Raw genomic sequence first — 19949 nt, 5'->3', positions numbered from 1 at the left:
AAAAATTTGCGATTTGCGAGTTTAATTCCATCGATTAAATCTGCACATGGCACGGTAGTTGCATTTCCCTCCGATAATTATTTTTCAAAGGCATGGAAGGAGGAAAAAAAGGAGAGACAGAAAACGGATACTCTCTTTAATATCCAACGCTTAATAGCTTTTTAATATACGAGGTTTCTCCAATAGCGGACAATTTATCGTCTCTCCCCCCCTCCTCTTATCTTACCAGAGATTTCCTCCGTCCAGAGACATTGTAACAATTTGTGTAACGTAGTCGTGCACGAGGGAAAGCTTATATGCTAAGTTAGACACGTAAAATGCAGATTGTCCGGGTTTGGCTTAACGGGTCAGCAGATATGAGGTCGGTGTGCCAATCAATCGATTTCGAATCAACGAATCCGTGATGCTTGACAAAAGAAAATTTTGCATTGTTAATCTTTTGTAGAAATTTCACAAATTTTACATTAACGATCCATATACATTAAACTTATTAAAATTAGGAAAACTTTGAACCGCTATAACTTCGAAGATAGTGATCTCTGGAGAATCAATGAAAGACCATTAGAAGCGGGGAAACGTCCCCTTTGAAACGCTCTTTTATTTATTACGATACGATTTTCGGTTTCCGAGATATCATAGTGTAAAGAAAAGATGATTTCTAATCGTTTGTCTTCAACCCGATCGAATTCTATTAAAATTAGGAAAACTTTGAACCGCTATAACTTCGAAGATAGTGATCTCTGGAGAATCAATGAAAAATCATTAGAAGCAGGGAACCTTCCCCTTTAAAACGTCTTTTCATTTATTAGGATACGACTTTCGGTTCCCGAGATATCATCATGTAAAGAAAAGATGATTTCTAATCGTTTGCCTTCAACCCGATCGAATTCTATTAAAATTAGGAAAACTTTGAACCGCTATAACTTCGAAGATAGTGATCTCTAGAGAATCAATGAAAAATCATTAGAAGCGGGGAACCTTCCCCTTTAAAACGTCTTTTCATTTATTAGGATACGACTTTCGGTTCCCGAGATATCATCATGTAAAGAAAAGATGATTTCTAATCGTTTGCCTTCAACCCGATCGAATTCTATTAAAATTAGGAAAACTTTGAACCGCTATAACTTCGAAGATAGTGATCTCTAGAGAATCAATGAAAAATCATTAGAAGCGGGGAACTTTCCCCTTTAAAACGCCTTTTTATTTATTACGATATCATTTTCGGTTCCCGAGATATTATCGTGTACAGAAAAGGGTAATTTTTGATCGTTTACCGTCTCCGTCCTTTTCTTTTTATTCGAAACTCTCGCTCGCACCTAGCCTCACTGACCTATCCCAAACCGCAGACGAGCGACAGACGCGATTCCTGGAAAAACGTAGTACGCATTTCCAGGAAGAGATATAGGTCATTCATAATCGCTATGAAAACTTTGAACTTTCGTATCTCGGCAACCGATTGAGATATCGGGATAAAACAAAAAGGGACTTCAATGGCACAGTTTCCTCTATCCCTCGAGTGGATTTCAACGATATTTCAATTTTTCCTCACGTTTTTTTTCCCCTTTTCCGCATGAAGTTTGAAGTTTTATCCATGACATTTCCGTGAATCTGTCATTGCAATGTAAAGTGGACATAATTTAACATATATTTTACACAATGTCGACATATTTTATGTATATATTCGTTGAATATTTGAATGCATTCTAGTTGCATACCGTCTCTTTACATAATTACAAGGTTGGGCAATGTTATGAATATTAATAAATAGTGTACGTTCGTATAGATCTCTCTTAAAAAAAAAAAGAATCCTTTTTAAAATCAACAAAGTTTCTTCCCCGAACAAATTTTGATTTTCATACGGATTGATTGATCGAATCGGATCCGTTGATTCGAAATTGATCGATTGGCGTATCGTCGATATAACCCCATACCCGGATACTTTAAACAGATGTTTCATTCGACGGTTAGATTAAGATCTCACAGCGTTTGAACAGCGTTTGAAACACTGATATAGCTGTGATGTCGGCCGGGTGTGAAACGTAGGCTCGATCGAGATAAACGCGGTGAAATAAATGACCGTACGCGTGATAAAGTTAACTCTTACTGATGCGACAATAGTGGGCGGTACCACCGAGGCTTTGCACGAGCTTCAATTATCACGGATCAGTTCGGCGGGGTATCGTGGAAATTCGACCGACCTTCCTTTCGACCGTTAATCGATGCTTTGCTTCCAATTGCGGTTCGCGTAATTATATCACCAAATTGTTTCTCCAATTCATACCTCTTACATATTTTTTTTACTTCCTTCAGAACTTGTTAATTGCGCGATACGAGTGTGTTTAAGAAGTGAAATAAGTCGTTGTAATTATACATATTTTCTAAAAAAAATTAAAAATCATTATACACTCTATAATTAGAATTTTTAGTTAAATTTTGATTAAATTTTTCTCTTAATATAAAATAGGAAAATTTTATTTATTATTTGACGTTCTTCTTCTTCTTTTTTATACAGATAGATGGATGGATATCGATGTCTCAGTGGATTCTATGCTCGGGAAGTTTGAAGTGGCAAGTGGGGGGGGGGGTATAAGACTAGGTTGAAGGGCTCTTGATTGATTCGAAGGTTGCCGGAATTTTGGAAGTTTCGAGAGCTCTGGTGATTCCGGAAGTTTCACGAGGCATTGGCGTGTTTCAGGGATTCTGAATGTCTCTGGGGAATATAGGAGTTCCGGCGGTTTTCAAGGTATCAGTGTGTTTCCCTCCCCTGCGCCTCTAACAGTTTAGGACAGTTTGGGGCGGTTCAATTATACTTGCGATTCCAGAGGAAGGATGGGAAGTTCTTTGGAAGTTTTAACAGATTTTAATTCTACAATCTTTCCCCGAAATTCGTCGAATCTTCTCCAAACGTTGAAATACTTTCACGAGCTTCGATCCTTTCCTACGTTCTCCACTTTCTTTTGGGAGAACTAACTCTAAAGAGTTCACGAAACGATTCTGAATTCGTCAATTCTCGCAAAAAATTATAATCCTCTCCAATTCTCTTACATTCTCTTCAAAATTTACCTCAAATGATAAAGACAGTTTTCAGATTCATCAATCTTCTTCAAATACTCGAGTAGTTCCCTCCTCGATCTCATTATTTTTAATCAATAAAAATAAAAATAATATTAAATTACACTAATGATGCAAAGATTGGAACAATAATATACTTTTCCCTTCTTTCTTCATATAAATAAATCTTCTCTCCTCCCTCGATGGCAAAGCCACGGAGATAAATTCGTTGTTCTTTCCAAGACTGGCTAATGCGTGACGGGATATAAAACGTGTCCTCGATGTATTCGCGAGATTTTCCTTTTCTTTTCTTTTTTTTCCCTCCTTGATCGAAGAGAGGAGCGAAGAAGAGAGGAGGTCGATCTGGAATGGAACTGCCTGCCTGCCTGCCTGCTTCTACCATTCTGCTATTTTTAAAAAAGAGCTCGACGAGCGCGGAAGTGCCTTTGACCGTGCCTACACGTGTGTGGGCGTAGGCGAGGCCTCGATTTATATCGGGGCAACTTCCAAGAGTCCAACTGTGAACTAAATCTTGCGCAACGATATCTACTGCGAACAACTTCTACCGCGATAATAGGTCAGAGGTTAGGCGTATCGATTAGACACCGGCTCTTGGAAAAGGGGGGAGGAGGGTGTCAGAATATACCACGGTGTAGACAGTTCAAGTTTTCAAAGTTCGAAGAGAGATCGGGCCCCTTCTCGGTTCTCTGGGATAAGGAACAGTCTTTCCATCTGTTATTCTTTACTTCTTTAATTGAACACTCTGCTCGAATTTTTATTATTTATTTGATATTCCAATAATATATTTTTACATCTTCTTGGAGAATTGTTTTGTTTTTTAGTAGATTGTACATAAGTGGAACATTTATTTTTCAATCCATCATTTTGAGAAACTAAGATAAGATTTGTATACAATGTAATTAATCTATTTTTGTTGTTATTCTATATTATTTTCGTGAATGAGTTAAAGAAAAGGTTGTTATATCGTTTGTTGAGAGATAATTTTGTTAATTTTCGGCAATGAACGTTACGTCCAGAGAGGGAACGTGTTATAATCATTTGGGAACATAATTTCCTGATTACGGATCGTTATAATCTACTTACACCTCTATGTTCATTAATAGTAATTCAGGAATAAATATTAGACACGTTTGTTTTTGATCTTGTATAAAAGCATTTGTTGTATCGTGTAACGTTCTAACGTCTAATTTCGATGTTTGTATTCTTTTTTTAAATATAACTTTATTACTTATTCGAGATGGAGCAAAACTATAGATTAAATAGATTCAGATTCGCAGAATTATTTTCATTCAAAACCACAAAGAGATAATCTTAACTTAATCCAAAAGTTATTCGACAAGACGAAACCTCTTACAAAATATTCGAGTTGTCCTCATTCATCGAGATGCTGTTTAGAATCATTCTTACCCAATCTTCTATCTAAAGTCCCAGTTTACTTCGAGAAACGAAGAGAAAAATCGACGACGTTAATCGAGAACGAGACCTACATTTCTCAGAAGAAATTTAAAAAAAAAAAAAATTTAAAATCTTCACCTTTCCAAAATTACCCTCGCAAACTTCGCATACGGTGATGTTCGTTAATCGATTGGGGTCGCTCTAGCGCAAAGCTTCCCTCGTTAGTATCGAAGAAAAAAAAAAAGAGAAGAGAAGAAGAAGGGGAAAAATATCGGGGATACAGTAAGGGTGCAGGCGACGTTAATTGCAGGGGAAGTGGCAAAGTGCCGGGAAACTTGGAGCCACGGTAAATTCCGAAAGGATTAAACGCGGCATGCGGAGTTCTCGGAGTCACGTGTGATTAATTCGGCCGGCTCAAAGTTCCCTCCCCGATGCGCCAAGAAATGCACCGGCAACTTTTCACTTCTGAAATGTCATCCCGGCCGCGAGTCGTTATTCAAATTTCGCGATCCTTTCACGCCTTTCCTCTTCCTTTCCTCTTCCTTCCCCCGCCTTTTTTCCACGCCGCCTCTCGCTCGAGAGGCCTCGACATCGCCTACAGGCCCCTTTAATCAACTTCGACTCGAACGATCCTCCCTCTCTCTCTGGCGTTGTTAAGCAGAGTGTCCTCGATGGATGACATTTTCGATCGAATATTCGGTAGACGTGTCGCTGATTCGGAAGAAGCGTGGAAACGCGTGAATCTGAAAGACCTTTTGTAGGCCTCGCTTCAGAAACGTCACACGTTTTCTACCCCTTTGAGGAATTATTACTAGCGCTCGTTTATCATGGAGGGAGGGGCAGCTTCGTGTCATTCCTCGAACGAATCGAGAGATATATATATATTTTTACTTTTCGAAAAGTGTGCAGCCTGACGATATTTCCTTTATTTTTTAAGAAGTTAAACCCGTTTGATTATTTATGAAAAATTTTATTAAACGTTTTATCTTAACATATTTTAAAAATCAATGGAAATCGTTGTCGGGTAAATTCGTTAGATTATTCTATTCTTTGGCAGATTTTTAATATTATTAATCGATAGTCTTAACTGGGCCTAATTCTATAATGCGTTTTCTTTTTTGTTAAATGTTCTTCTTAACGATATTCGATATTCGTTTGACATTTTCATATCCGTTTAAAAATTAGGGATGCAAATAAATGGGATAAGGGAGGGAGGGTTTTCATGTCGATAATCTCGCGGGAAGGGAAAGGAAAAGAAGAAAATAAGAAAGTTACCCTGCCCCTGTCAATGTCAATCTGAAGGGAAGCGTTGAACCGTGAACGAAGGGGGGAGGGGGTTAGCCGGTGATCTGACATTTCCACGACGCTGTCGATGGACGCTCGAGCATCTCGATGGCGTGTTTGCATACGTTGTTGCCGCGTGGCGGAAAATTTACAAATTTATAATTTGTTCCTCGATTCCTTCCTGCAGAAGTAAGAATTTTCTTTATCTCTCTTGTTTCATAAAATGGCAATTTATGTATTTAACAAAATAATTCAAGCGATGAAAATTTGAAAGAAGAAGGAAATTAAACGATGACAAAAATAACAATTGAGAATCTCTTTTCGAGTATGAAAGAAAAATAAACGTGGTTAAGCTTCATAGAATTAGAATTTTTATTTTCATGAAACATTCCACGAAGAAATCTTGCCACTAATCTTCAAAATTCGAGAAACAATTCTCTCCTGTTTTGTTTCTCATCCCTCCTCCCCCATTTATCAATTTTTACGAATCGAGGGTGCACCAACTCAAATCCTTTCTCCTCCCTCGTCGAATCCACTCGTCGAGCATCTCGCATGTTGCGACAGCTTTATCTTCCATTCGTCGCTGCTTTCCGTTGCCAAGAAAACGGGGATGAAAAAGGATGGGGAGAGATCAAGAGTCGCCGCAGAACATATAGTACACGTAGCGAGCGGTGTATCCAACAATTTCTCTCCGCTCGATCGTTCCACGAAATCCCTCTTCCCCCTCCCCCTCTCCCCATATCTCTCCTCGATTTGATTTGTGCCCGGCCTGGTAGAAACCAGCTTTACTGTCCAAGACAGTGAAATGCACAGCCCCTCGTGGCCGATTTCTTTCCTTCCCTCTCTCGAGGATCTATCTCTCTAACTTCCATTCAATACCATATTTTTTTGAGGGGAGGGAGAGACAATTTCTGCAATACGGTTACACATCTTGATAAAACGATTTCCTTCTTTAATCGATCTTCCGAGAAAAATAGTCTTTAGATAAGTTCTGTAACGAGATAAATTTCTTCTTCTTCCTCTTCTATCTCTTTTCGATGAAGGAAATTATTATTACGTGTCTTTCTCTTCGATTAGAACGAGTATATTTTTTAATGTTACAATATATATTTAAAAAGAAATATATTTACTCATCCTCGATATTAATATATACAATTTAATTAATAATTAAGTTTGTGTTACACACATCTCTAACGAAATATAAGAAATTTGTCTCCCTCCAATTAATCTAACCTTAGAGAGAGGCGTGGAAGAGAGAGGCCATCGTCTCTCACTTCCATCTCATCTCAACCTCCTCTCCCCCTCAAGTATTTTCGCCAACACGAATCGTCCTTTGTTTATCGGCCCGTTCGATCGCTTTACAAGTAGCTGCCTCCCTTCCTTTGTTCGCCAAGTTTCGGCAACGTCGTTGTCGCCGCGAGTGGCGGCCTTGTCAAGATCCCCCTCTCGCAATTAACAAGTTATCCATCCACTCGTCCCCCTCTTCGAAATCGATCGACACACACGTATCGATCATCATTCGATCCTTTCAACCAATCATTCCTCCCTCCACGGGGGGTTATAAATTATTCACGATCGTCGTGTGCACAAACGAAGGGGGGTTGTAGTGTGATTCAAGCTAATCTCGCCACTCACAATATTGTATATTATTTATTATATTTATTGAATTTGAATTGATCGTAGATTAAATTTTACATTAATAGAAATATTAAATTTAAATTTAAATATAATATTATTTATTAATATCATTTTTAGTAAAAATTATTCCTATTTATATATTTCATGGTTGATTATTAAAAGCTCCTTATTATGGATCAATAATTTTGACTTCAATTATATTAAAATTGGGTGGATATGGAATATTACGATTAATAATTATTCATAAGAATGAATTTATTCGAATACAAAAAAAATTTTATATAATTAATTAATTCTTTTGGAGTTTTAATTTTAAGATTAATATGTTTATCTCAATTTGATATAAAATCGATTATTGCAATTTCATCAATGTTTGTACATATAGGATTAATAATTATAAGAATAATAATTTTTTTTAAAATTAGATTAATTGGTGGATATTTAATAATGATCTTCAGATTTATTTTTTTTAGTTTATACAGATTTACATTTTTCCATCGATCAAAATTAAACTAAAACAAATCCCCCTGAAACGGGACTAATATTTCTGTCTGAGAAAGAAGGGGAAGGATTGAATATTTTTACTAACGAACGAGCCTCGATTAAATTTCTGTCTTTTCCTTAATATTCCTGGGAAGGGAAAGAGTGGTTAAAGTATTGAGTATCCACGTACGCTGTGGAGGAGCATTCGGTGGGAAGCTCGAGTGTTTTATTTAACGCCTCTTGGAGAATTCATTGCTAAGGAGTTTTACGGAGAGGAGATGTGCGTTCTCTTCTTCTTCTTCTCCTTTTTTTTTTCACCCCCCTTGAGGGATTAGGGAGATCGTTAAAAGGGGTGTGTGTTTTTTCGTCGGGTTTTTAGGGTGCGATGTGCATATTTAAAACGATGCAAATGGGTGGAATTTGTCCTCCGTTTTTTTATTATCCTTCTGTCTCGAAAATATAGGCGTTGAGCTAATGGTGTGTGAATTTTGTAATTTGTTATATATATTTTATTATATCGATCGGTTGTTTTCAAGTATTTGTGAGAGTGTGGGGGAGTGAAAATATCGGTTAAATTAAATATAAAAATAAAATATGACGCATACACGGAGAGATACGTATTGTTTCGTTATTTATTGAAGAATTGTTTTTTTTCTTCCCATCCATGGGGAGGGAAGGGTGAAATTATTTATTGTCCATCCTGTGTGTTAGCTGGATGGTAGATGAATTATTGAATTGTTAATTCAATCAAATTATTATTATTATTTTTTTTTTTAATAAAATTCAATTTTAAAATGAAGTTATTAATCAAAGTTATCGATTACAGTTCGGTTTTACATTTTATTCCAATTTATTTATTTATATCGTATATCTTTCAATTTAAATTTTTCACATCGATAATAGATTTCATATTTTTTTGTTTAATGTAATCTTTTTTCGAATCCGTACGCATTAATATTAAAATCAATCATTTTAAACTTGTACAACGAAAATTAGAATTCGGTATCGATATCTTTTTTTTTTTTTACGAATTCGCATTTCGACAGAATGAAACAATTGATAAAAGGCCGAACAAAAATTCGGAAATTGTAATAAATTTTATTTATAACCGTTTAAACCGTGAATATTTTTGCATATTTTTGTAAAATCGGGCATTTCGCGCGAGGATTACAGAAACGTTTGTTAAATCCATCTTCTTGTTTCTCTACATTTAGCAATTAAAAGGAAATATCTTGATACATCAACAACCAAAAAAACATGATGAATACGATAAAATAAATTAATTCACGTGTTTACACACCGATTTTTATCATTTTCTTATAAAAATCTTTTTCAAATGGAAAATAAAACATAAACAGATTTTCAGATCAGAAATCGTCCTAAATTAAAATCGGTTTATAAATTAAACATTTTTCTATCCTCTCAATTCCCTCGCAACGATTCCATTTTATTCATCATCATCCTTAATTACAACCAATTTCTCATACTATTTTTATCCCAAATTTCGTTACATTCTTCGCCAAATTATCGACAATTTCTTAAAACTTCTTTCTCATAATTTTTCTCGTATCTTTCATTCCACACATAAAATACAAGGAAAATTCTAATTCTAATTTTCCACTCTTTATCAAATACATCACGTGTGTCCTCTTTCCTCCCTTAATCAATCGTTGTTTAAATTCTCTTAAACACGCGCGTAATTATCAGACGACGCCTTCATTGACGATGCTATTTTCATATACGGTAATAAATAACGCGCGTTAACGGGATCGAAGAGGAAGGTTGTCAAGAAAATAACGAAAGAGAAAAGAAAAAGGAATTCGAAATAAGGGAGGAGGCTATTCGTATCGGATCGTCCATCCAGTTCCGTCCATTTGTCACTATCCGCAAGGGGCGTCGGTGCCCCTTTGCTTTCGCGAATCTTTTCATCCTTGGCTGCCATGTCGACAATCTCAACGTAACAAATCCACGGGGGGATCGATCATGCGCGGAGGATTGGTGGAACAGTCGGTACGATTGGCTCTCAAAATTTCTTCTCCCCTCGATCGTTCGTCTTTTCGAAAGGTATATTTTTTTATATTCAATTTTGGAACATTTGGATTGTTAGTCGAAAGATCGTGTATTGTTTTAGATAAAACAGTTTCGAATGGTATCTTCTTTCTTTCTCTATCTTTTGGAATATTAAATTGGTTTAAAAGAGTATCTTAGCGGTGGTTAAAACAAGGATTTTTTTTACCTCGTTTTTATTATATATGTATATTTATGGAGTGTAAAAATTCTCTCTTTCTCGAGAAAGAGTATCGTGACTAATTTTAACAGCGAGAAATACGCAGACTCTCGAACTACTCGACTCTGTTAAATTTTAATTCAAGGTAGAGAGAATTTCAAGAATTCTCTTTGTTCCTTCTGGATATTTGCTTTCGTCCTATTTTTATAATGCATTATTATACGAAACAATCAGTTTTCTTCTTCTTCTTTATTCATTTCATCAATTAATCGAACGATACATTTTCCAAAGATATCTGAAAATCGTATAATCATTCCGTAATAAAACGAACGAGTTACCAATTTCTAAACTGACCTTATATAATGTATAAGCCGATTTTTAAAGGTCTGGACGGGGGAGGGGGAGGCCGAGCATTGTCCCCCTGTTAAACGACGCGTCCAACGATACCCACGGCCATTTCCGTTGATTTTTAATCGAACGGAAGACAATTGGCCGAAAGTCGGAGATGTAGAAAGCTGTTTGGAATATCGCCAAACCGGTTTCCGTTGGAACCCGTTTTAAAATTCAATTAAAACGATTACCCCGAGACTGTGTGTCGCGCCCGCCGTTATACGAGTTTTAATAAAGGAGGCGATGAATTACCCTCCCTCCATTGTCGGCTCCCACCCAAAATCGAATCTCCGTTTTGTAATCGGACGCGCCGTTAAGATATAAACCGATATTCTCTCACATGAGCCGGTTTCCAACTGTTTCTTGCTTCCTCTTCATGTTTGAACATAGTAATCGCGATATATAATCTCGAATCGATCGAAATTTTTATGAAAACTACTATTCGGTGAATAATGTAATTTTCGATAGATTTGGTGTGGAATTTTCACGAGGAATTATATAATTATATTACGATTTATATATATTCCTTACGATTTTACGATTTCGAAATCTATTTATTTTATTTTTCATTTTATGTGGAATGTCTTTTCAAAATTCGTTCGACGATATATACGACTTTACGATCTCGAAACCTATTTATTTTATTTTTCATTCAGAAGAAAGGAAATCGAAGAAGAATAGAAAAGTTGTCTCGATTAATAAATACACGTTCCAAAAAAACGTAGACATTTCAATTAGTTTTGCAAGAAATTTTCAAGCGACGTCTCGTGCAAATAAATCTCATTTCCCCTTCCTCCTCCTCCTCCTCCTCCTCGATCGTGACAAGCATCGTCAAATTAACGCAACGGGACGGAGAAAGCTAGGAGAGAGAGCCATCTTTTCGAGAATCCCTCCCTTTCACTTTGACACTTTGACGTGTCACACCTGGGGGAGGGATGGGTTCGGATCGGGTTCTCGATTTTTCCCTCCCTTAAAGGTAGGAGAAATTAAGAGAGCGGAGAGATAAATGGGAGGACGGTTTGCAAAACGGTTTACGTCATAGTTCGGTAGTTAGGATGGAAAAAGAGAGGGGTGGGGTAGAGGCGAGCGGAGGAATAGGGGTCAGAGGGGAGCGAGGCAGCAGCATCCAGCGAAGCTTATCGACGCATCTGTGTGAGGCTGTGTGCGCGAATTTGACGTCACCGGCCTCACCCCCGGCGCCCTCCCTTCCTCTCTCTCCCTTTCTCTCTCTCTCTCAGAGGTGTGACGCCCTCTATGTGGGTTATGACGATAGCGGCAGAGGGAATACGCGCTCGGTTAACCCCTTGGCTGTGTACGTATATTTGGTTCAAGCTTGCGAAAACAGCCGCGTGCACGATGCGAAGGCATCCCTTGGCCAACTTTGCTTATATATAAACGGCACACAGGATAAAAAGGTACACACGTACATACATCGTTATTTTCCCTTCCTTCTTTCCTTCCTTTCTTTTTCTGTGTTGCGTTGTCCGTCCTTCTATTTTAAGAGAAGAAGCGTAGTTATATTCTTTTCGAAAGGTCATCGCAGATTTTCCACCAACGAAAATCTCGTACTGGAATTTCGGAATAATAATAAAGTTGGGGGGAAGTAGAGGCCGGAAAAGGGATGGAAAAGTTTAATAAGCAATATAGGAAGCCGGTTCTCGGAAATCGGAGGAATTTTTAGTCGATTCTTTTTCTTTCTTTCGAATCACGCTTAATTCTTTCTCGTTCTTCAGAATGAATTAAGATGTTGTACGAGCAGTTTGAGATTATTTATACATTTGAATCTTTCCTTGTCTCGAAGAAAGCTCGCCTCTTCATTTTTGATTCTTTTAAAATTATCATTCCTTTATTTTAGGTTACGTGTTTAAATTGCTCTTTCTCGATATCATTTAAATAAATTGAAAAGTAATTCTTCGTATCTCCATGTACCAATATTTCTTGCATATCTACAAAACGAGAAAAAGAGAGAAATTGGATATCAACTAACGTCTCGGATCAATGGAAACTTTAATTCATCCGGTTTTTCAGTTTCTTCCCTTCTGATTGTTTGTCGAGCAACGAAAGAGAGAGAGAGAGAGAGATTACGATTCGCGTAATCCTCCTTTCATCCGTGTTTCTTGTTTCAGGCCGGCTTAAGGAGAGGACCATCGCGTTGTGAGAGCGTCGCCGTTTTCCAGGCAACCACTTCCGGTATTTAGGTAAGCGACGCTGCTTGTCTACCGGTTCAAGAAAGACGAAGAAGCCTCCATTGGGTAAGCCTTGAATCGTCTTCTCTCTCTTTCCTTTCCGTTCCGTTCTATCGTTTGACTCGCGAATTAACTCGAGAAAAGGAGAAGGAAAGAAAGGAGGAGAAGAGACAAACATCTTGCGGCCGTTCGGGACCGTTCTCTCGGCGGGAGAAACGTTTGGGAAACATTTCCAGATGTGCTTTCTCCGCGCGAACGTTTGGCGTGTTTGGTTTGTAAATATGGGCGGGCAGGGAAAGGGTGAGAAAGAGCTTTCGAAACGACGGATTCTGCCGTCGTGGCGTTTCTTTAACTCGTTCGATCGCGCTCCACGAAAAGATATTTTCCCCGAATTTTTCTTATCTTTTATCCTCGAGGATTTCTTGGAGACATCTTCTGGAGATTTTTTTTCTTTTTTTTTCCTAGTATTTCAGAGATAAATTTCGAAACGTTTCACGAAGCATCGATGCCTGTATAATAAAATAAAGGAGAAAATTCTTTTCTCTCTGAAATTTGATATTTTTGCGAATGATCGAACGGGGAAGGGGAGGAAAAATTTACAATTGAGATCGTTCGAGGTTATCCGGAGAGCTTTCCTGTTTTCCCTCCCCCTTATTTTTGGGGGAGTTTTTTCAAGATCCCTCGACGAGGATCCCAACACTTCCGACTCGAGGATTATTTGCCTGAAGGGCGCGGTTTACGCAAGCCTGTAATAGATTCAATTGGAGAACACGTGGTCTGTGAAAGTCTCGAGAATCTCATTTAAGTATCGGCTCGCCGCAAGGATTTTCTTCCGATCTTCTTGTTGGCGAAGCGTCGAACAAACAAGTTTTTTAATTATTGAAAACGCGCGCCCGCTTCCTCAACAATTTCCCTCGTCACGGATGTTTTTCTTAATGAAGAATCCACGAGGATTATCTCTACGCTATCGTGTCTAAAGAATCTTTACTCGTTAAAAAAATGTCAGCTCAGGCGCCGTGTCATCATATTTTTTTCAAATATTCCATTTTCCACGTTTCTTCTTGCACGATGGCTCGGCAGCTCGGTGCAAATTATTTGGACATCGTTTTAAAGAGAAATTTACTTAACTAGAAAAATTCTTGCTTTAACGAAGGCGTGTGTATACACGTGTATAATGAATTATGAATGGAACAACTTTTTCTCTTTCCTCTTCTTCTCGGTGGAAAAATCTTTTCGAGCAAGCGAAAGTAAATTTTCAACGCTTCCTTTATGCTTTAGATATCCCCAATTTCGTTTGGGGAATAATTTTCACGAAAGTTAAATAAATATATTTAAAAATTCGCGTAAGAAGTCTTTCTTTATCTTTAAAAGGAACAGAAACATTGCGAGGAAAAGAGAAGCTTTGTATCACATGCTATATCTCGATATATTCTTTTCTTTCTTTCCTTTTTCCAATTTGACACGCGTTTATTTATTTTATTCACGACGAGTATTATATAAGAATCCCGACAAAACTTCTCGAGAATAACGAGAAACATTTTTCACCAGATGAAATCGTGCCTCGTATTAGATTTCCCCAAAAGTTCCCGCTATGCAGATCTCCCCTATTTTTCCAGAAAACTTTCATGATTTCATCTTTCCAGAACGATGATAAAGATGCACTGTACCCGTATCTATACATACGTACACAGACTGTCTCTTACAATCTCATCTCCATTTCAAACCTCTCTAAAAAAACTGACTCTAAACCACCAAATTGGAATATAATTTTTTTTCAACCACAATTCTAACAAATCTAATCCAATAGAGGAGCTAAAACAATCTCTTACAATCTCATCTCCATTTCAAACCTCTCTAAAAGAACTGACTCTAAACCACCAAATTGCAATATAATTTTTTCTCAACCACAATTCTAACAAATCTAACCTAGGAGGAGCTAAAACAATCTTTTACAATCTCATCTCCATTTCAAACCTCTCTAAAAAAATTGACTCTAAACCACCAAATTGCAATATAATTTTTTCTCAACCACAATTCTAACAAATCTAATCCAATGGAGGAGCTAAATCTCTTACAATCTCATCTCCATTTCAAATCTCTCTCAAAAAACTGACTCTAAACCACCAAATTGCAATATAATTTTTTCTCAACCACAATTCTAACAAATCTAATCACAATAGAGGAGACAAAAATAATCGTCTTGCTCTCTCTCTCTATATAAATAAATTAAATAATATAAATAAATAAAATAAAAAATTGAATAATATAAATAAATTAAATTCTCCCCTATCGATGAATTTTTACACAATATGGAGCGAATAAATCCGGAATATTCGAAACCTCCCCCCTCATTACAAGAATCATCATCCCCCTCGTATTTCTCTCTCTCTCCCCAATTTCGTTTCTCACTCGCGTGAACTCACCCTGACCGGATGGCGAAGAAGCCACGGGTCCACGGTTGGTGCGCGTCAAACGAACCCCGCGCTAGGAGGAGGGGGGGGAGGAGAGGAGGAGGACGGGAACGAGGGCGAGGGTGAGACACGGCTCATTAAACGTCGACCTCCTCCCTCGGCAAACGGACCAACGGCACAAGAGCTACACGCTGGAAATTGTTGTGCAAATACGACTACATTTATCCTGCAGCCTCTTGGCAAGCGCCATATATTATTCAACCAAGAACGCTGCTGCGCCTTATATCCCCCTCCCTCTTCCTTCTTCGATCTTCTCTCTCTCTTTCTGGGTAGAAATGGAATTCGCGTATTTGGAACGCGCGTCGATCCAAATAATCTTGCGATCGAATTCTTGGTTGATTATGAATAGAATAAGAATGAGAAGAGAGAGAGAGAAAGAGAGATTCGTGGATTAGTTTTGTATTTACAGGATTTATTTTATTTTATTATTATATCTCGTAATGTTAAAGTTTTCGCAATGATCTCACCTGGATGGGTGAAATTTATTTAGCTTTTCAAAAATATTTATTTAATTCGATATTTTAACAATTCAGAATAATTTAGAAATTCATCGTCTCTCTCTTTCTATTCCCTAGTTCCAAAATTTTTTGATTACAAATAGAATAAGAACGAGAAAAGAGAGAGAGAGAGAGAGAGAGAGAGAGAGAGAGAGAGAGAGAGAAATTCAAGAGTTTTGTATTTACAGGATTTATTTTATTCGTAAAGATTATTATATCTCGTAACAATTTTCGCAATTACCTCACCTGGATGGGTGAAATTTATTTAGCTTTTCAAAAATATTTATTTAATTCGATATTTTAACAATTCAGAATAATTTAGAAATTTCATCGTCTCTTTCCTCCTATTTCTGGTTCCAAAATTTTTTGATTACGAATAGAATAAGAACGAGAAGAGAGAGAGAGAAAGATTCGAGAATTTTGTATTTACAGGATTTATTTTATTCGCAAAGATTATTATATCTCGTAATATTTTGCAATGATCTCACCTGGATGGGTGAAATTTATTTAGCTTTTCAAAAATATTTATTTAATTCGATATTTTAACAATTCAGAATAATTTAGAATAAAGAAATTTCATCATCTCTTTCCTCCTAATTCCAAAATTGTCAATTTTTTGAATTTCTCTTTGAACCTGGCTTCGTAAGTTTCGATCCGAAATCGAATCGGTTCGTGATCGAGATCGTGTCCCCGTTGCGACGTCATCAATGGAAGATGACAGAAGGGGGAGGGGGTGCTCTCTGTCGCCATTCATCGCCACTCTTGACCGTGGCCGTGTTGCACGTAGCGTAAATAACGGAGCCTCGTGTCTACGTGAATAAGAGAGATCGTAGATACGCAGCAAAGAGGCAACAAAGACGGTGGTGGGTGGTGGCTTCTCCGGTTGTCTTTGTTGCCACTCTTGTTGCCCCACTGTGTTGTTCCACGATCGCGAGTGCGGCCGATTAACAAAGATCGAAGATAGAAGTTGGAAGGAAGCGACGACGAGGACCTTTCGACCTTTTAGAAAGCTGGCTAAAACTTCTCTGTCTTCTTGTCTTCTATTGCGGGGCAGGCTTATCACGCGATTCTCTCTCTCTCTCTCTCTCAGATAAGAGTTTCTTTCTCTTTTCTTTTTTTTCTTTTCGAAGCGAGAAACATCTTCAACTCCGGCGTTATTGCCGTAATCCTCGTCACCACGAGGTAAAATGCCACTTGAAAAAACTCGCATTGTCCGCGAGAGAAAGAAAAATTTACGAAATCCGCCTCCTTTACGCCACCAGCCAATTTCTCTCTCTCTCTCTCTCTCTCTATATATATATATATATATAATAGTTCCTCTTGGGAAACTTGTTCACTTTCCTCCACGAAACTTCTTTCTTCCTTTTTTCTTTCCTTTTTTTATTAATCTCGAGGTATATCCTTTCCCATACGATTCGTATCCTTGTCTCGCTACACTCGATTATTGTACTTTTACAATTCTCGCACACGGTTCTTCGCTTTTTTCTTTGTTTATCGATACAGGTGTGGGTGGAGATTAAATCAGAAATTTCGGAGATACGAAGGCAAGAGGGGGAAGCGTTGGTTGGACGACGGACGAATTTCAAGGAGTAAACTCGTATCGTAGGGATGGAAGAGAGAGGCCATCACGGGCGTCTGGGTTAGGTTTTCTCATAAAAGTTTTCTCGGCCGAGACGACGGCGCCGTCTCGTATATTTCGCTGCGAGTAAATTCTCCTTAGTCGTCCTTATTACGATTCGTGGTGGTCGGCTTATCCGTGGGAGAGAGGGCGGGGCACGCGATGTGCCCAGAGAATTTAGATAAGCATCCGTTGGCCCGGACCGTGCTGGCCCCGGTGTCAGAATCGAAACGATCATCGCCCCCCCTCTCTCTCTCTCTCTCTCTTTCTCGTTCTGTTAGATATCGTTCTCTTTATCGTTCCTCGGCTGGGTCGAGTCGTTTAAAGGAGGCTATTAGGACGCAAGCCGAGGAACGACCACTATTTTCTCGGCCTTAACTTTAAGAGTGCATCCACCTACCACTCGTGGACTTGGTTGTACGTGTCGTTGTTCCGTGTTAAACGTGAAATGTACAGGCTGAACAAACGTTAGATCGACAAAACATTAATGAATTGTCGATAATCGTTGAATCGAATGTTAGGTCGACCAAATGTTAAATGGAGAAAATGTTAGGTCGACCAAACATTAAATGAACGAATCTTTAAATCAAGAAACAAAGTTACATCAATAAAGTTAAATCGAATTAATGGTTAGGTCCATGAAACATTAAGTATATGAAATGTTAGGTCGACCAAACGTTAAATGGACGAATCTTTAGATGAAGAAAAGATTATATCAACGAAGTTAAATGGTTAGGTCCATGAAACATTAAATCTACGAAATGTTAGGTCGACCAAACATTAAATGGACAAATCTTTAGGCGAAGAAAAAATTATATCAACGAAGTTAAATCGAATTAATCATTAGTTAGTCTATGAAACATTAAGTTTACGAAATGTTAGGTTGACCAAACGTTAAATGGACGAATCTTTAGATGAAGAAAAGATTATATTAACGAAGTTAAATGGTTAGGTCCATGAAACATTAAGTTTACGAAATGTTAGGTCGACCAAACGTTAAATGGACGAATCTTTAGACGAAGAAAAGACTACATCAATGAAATTGGATCAAATTAATAGTTAGATCCATGGAACATTAAGTCTACGAAATGTTAGGTCGACCAAACGTTAAATGGACGAATCTTTAATTCAAGAAGTTAAATGGTTAGGTCCATGAAATGGACGAATTTTTAAATCGAAATATTAGATTGACGAATTGTTAGGTCGACGAATTTTTAAGCGAAGAAGAGATCAACGAAATTGGATCGAATTAATCGTTAGATTAAATTAAATGTTAAATTAAATGTCGATTTACGTGGTTTGCATTCTGTCGCCCGTTATTAAATATGGCTCATATAATTAACCAAGATCGATGATACTTAAGACGAGAAACGACAACGGGCGACATAGTCTCGTAATCTCGATGAAACAATCTTTTAATACCATCCTCCGTTGAGACTGTAACCGATGATTGACGCCTGGATGCGGGCGGATTTACTTTCCCGTCTTTGCTCTCCGCGAAGATTGTTTGCCCGCTTTACGTAACGTGGAAAATATAATTATCGTTCGAGGCTCTCTCTCGAGATTCTTTCTCCCCTTTATTTTCCTTCCAGATGAATTGTTTGGATTCTGTTACTGTTCCATTCAACGTCTCGAATTTAATGGCTTTCTCTCTGACTTAAATTAGATTCTCCTTAAACGCTTTTTATACACACCATTTATTCATTTTTATCTTACCAACGTTCGATATATATATTTTTCCAGATGATAAGGATAGGATAATTTTAAAACCTACATCGTTGAAAATATTTTCAAATCGAATAAAAACATAAAGTTAAATCGAATTAATGGTTAGGTCCATGAAACATTAAATCTACGAAATGTTAGGTCGACCAAACGTTAAATGGACGAATCTTTAAGTTAAGAAAAGATTATATCAACAAAGTTAAATCGAATTAATGGTTAGGTCCATGAAACATTAAGTCTACGAAATGTTAGGTCGACCAAATGTTAAATGGACGAATCTTTAAGTCAAGAAAAGATTATATCAACAAAGTTAAATCGAATTAATGGTTAGGTCCATGAAACATTAAGTCTACGAAATGTTAGGTCGACCAAATATTAAATGGACGAATCTTTAGGCGAAGAAAAGATTAACGAGATTGGAATTAATGGTTAGGTTCATGAAACATTAAGTCTACGAAATGTTAGGTCAACCAAACGTTAAATGGACGAATCTTTAAGTCAAGAAAAGATTATATCAACAAAATTAAATCAAATTAATGGTTAGGTCCATGAAACATTAAATTTACGAAATGTTAGGTCGACAAAACCTTAAATGGACGAATCTTTAGGCGAAAAAAAGATCAACGAGATTGGAATTAATGGTTAGGTCCATAAAACATTAAGTCTACGAAATGTTAGGTCGACCAAACGTTAAATGGATCGATTTCATCCCTTCCAACGGAATGAAACGAAAAAGGGATTAAAATTTCCGCGAGAAAAATCGGCTGGATCCAATCGACTCGACGCAACCACGTTATATGCCACCATTACCTAATGGACACAGCCGGTCGAACGCAACGAGCCGTTATTCTTACGACTTACACCGACCTAGCGGCGTGTAGCTCGCGTTATTAAAGCTCACCCTCGTTCACCGTCTCTCCACCGAACGTTATAACCGGCCGGATTAACTGGCCGCCCGTTTTT

General features: G+C 37.6%; 1 protein-coding gene across 15 annotated transcripts in view; it reads right to left on the bottom strand.

The window, feature by feature from the left end:
* Window positions 1-19949, bottom strand: part of LOC406124 (gamma-aminobutyric acid receptor subunit beta) — an 86682-nt gene that overhangs the window by 44272 nt on the left and 22461 nt on the right. The window lies entirely within an intron of this gene.

The sequence above is a fragment of the Apis mellifera genome, linkage group LG7 (genome assembly GCF_003254395.2).
Source record: "Apis mellifera strain DH4 linkage group LG7, Amel_HAv3.1, whole genome shotgun sequence".
NCBI lineage: Eukaryota > Metazoa > Arthropoda > Insecta > Hymenoptera > Apidae > Apis > Apis mellifera.
Note: the sequence above shows the minus strand (reverse complement) of the source record. Positions and strands in the feature narration are given on the sequence as shown.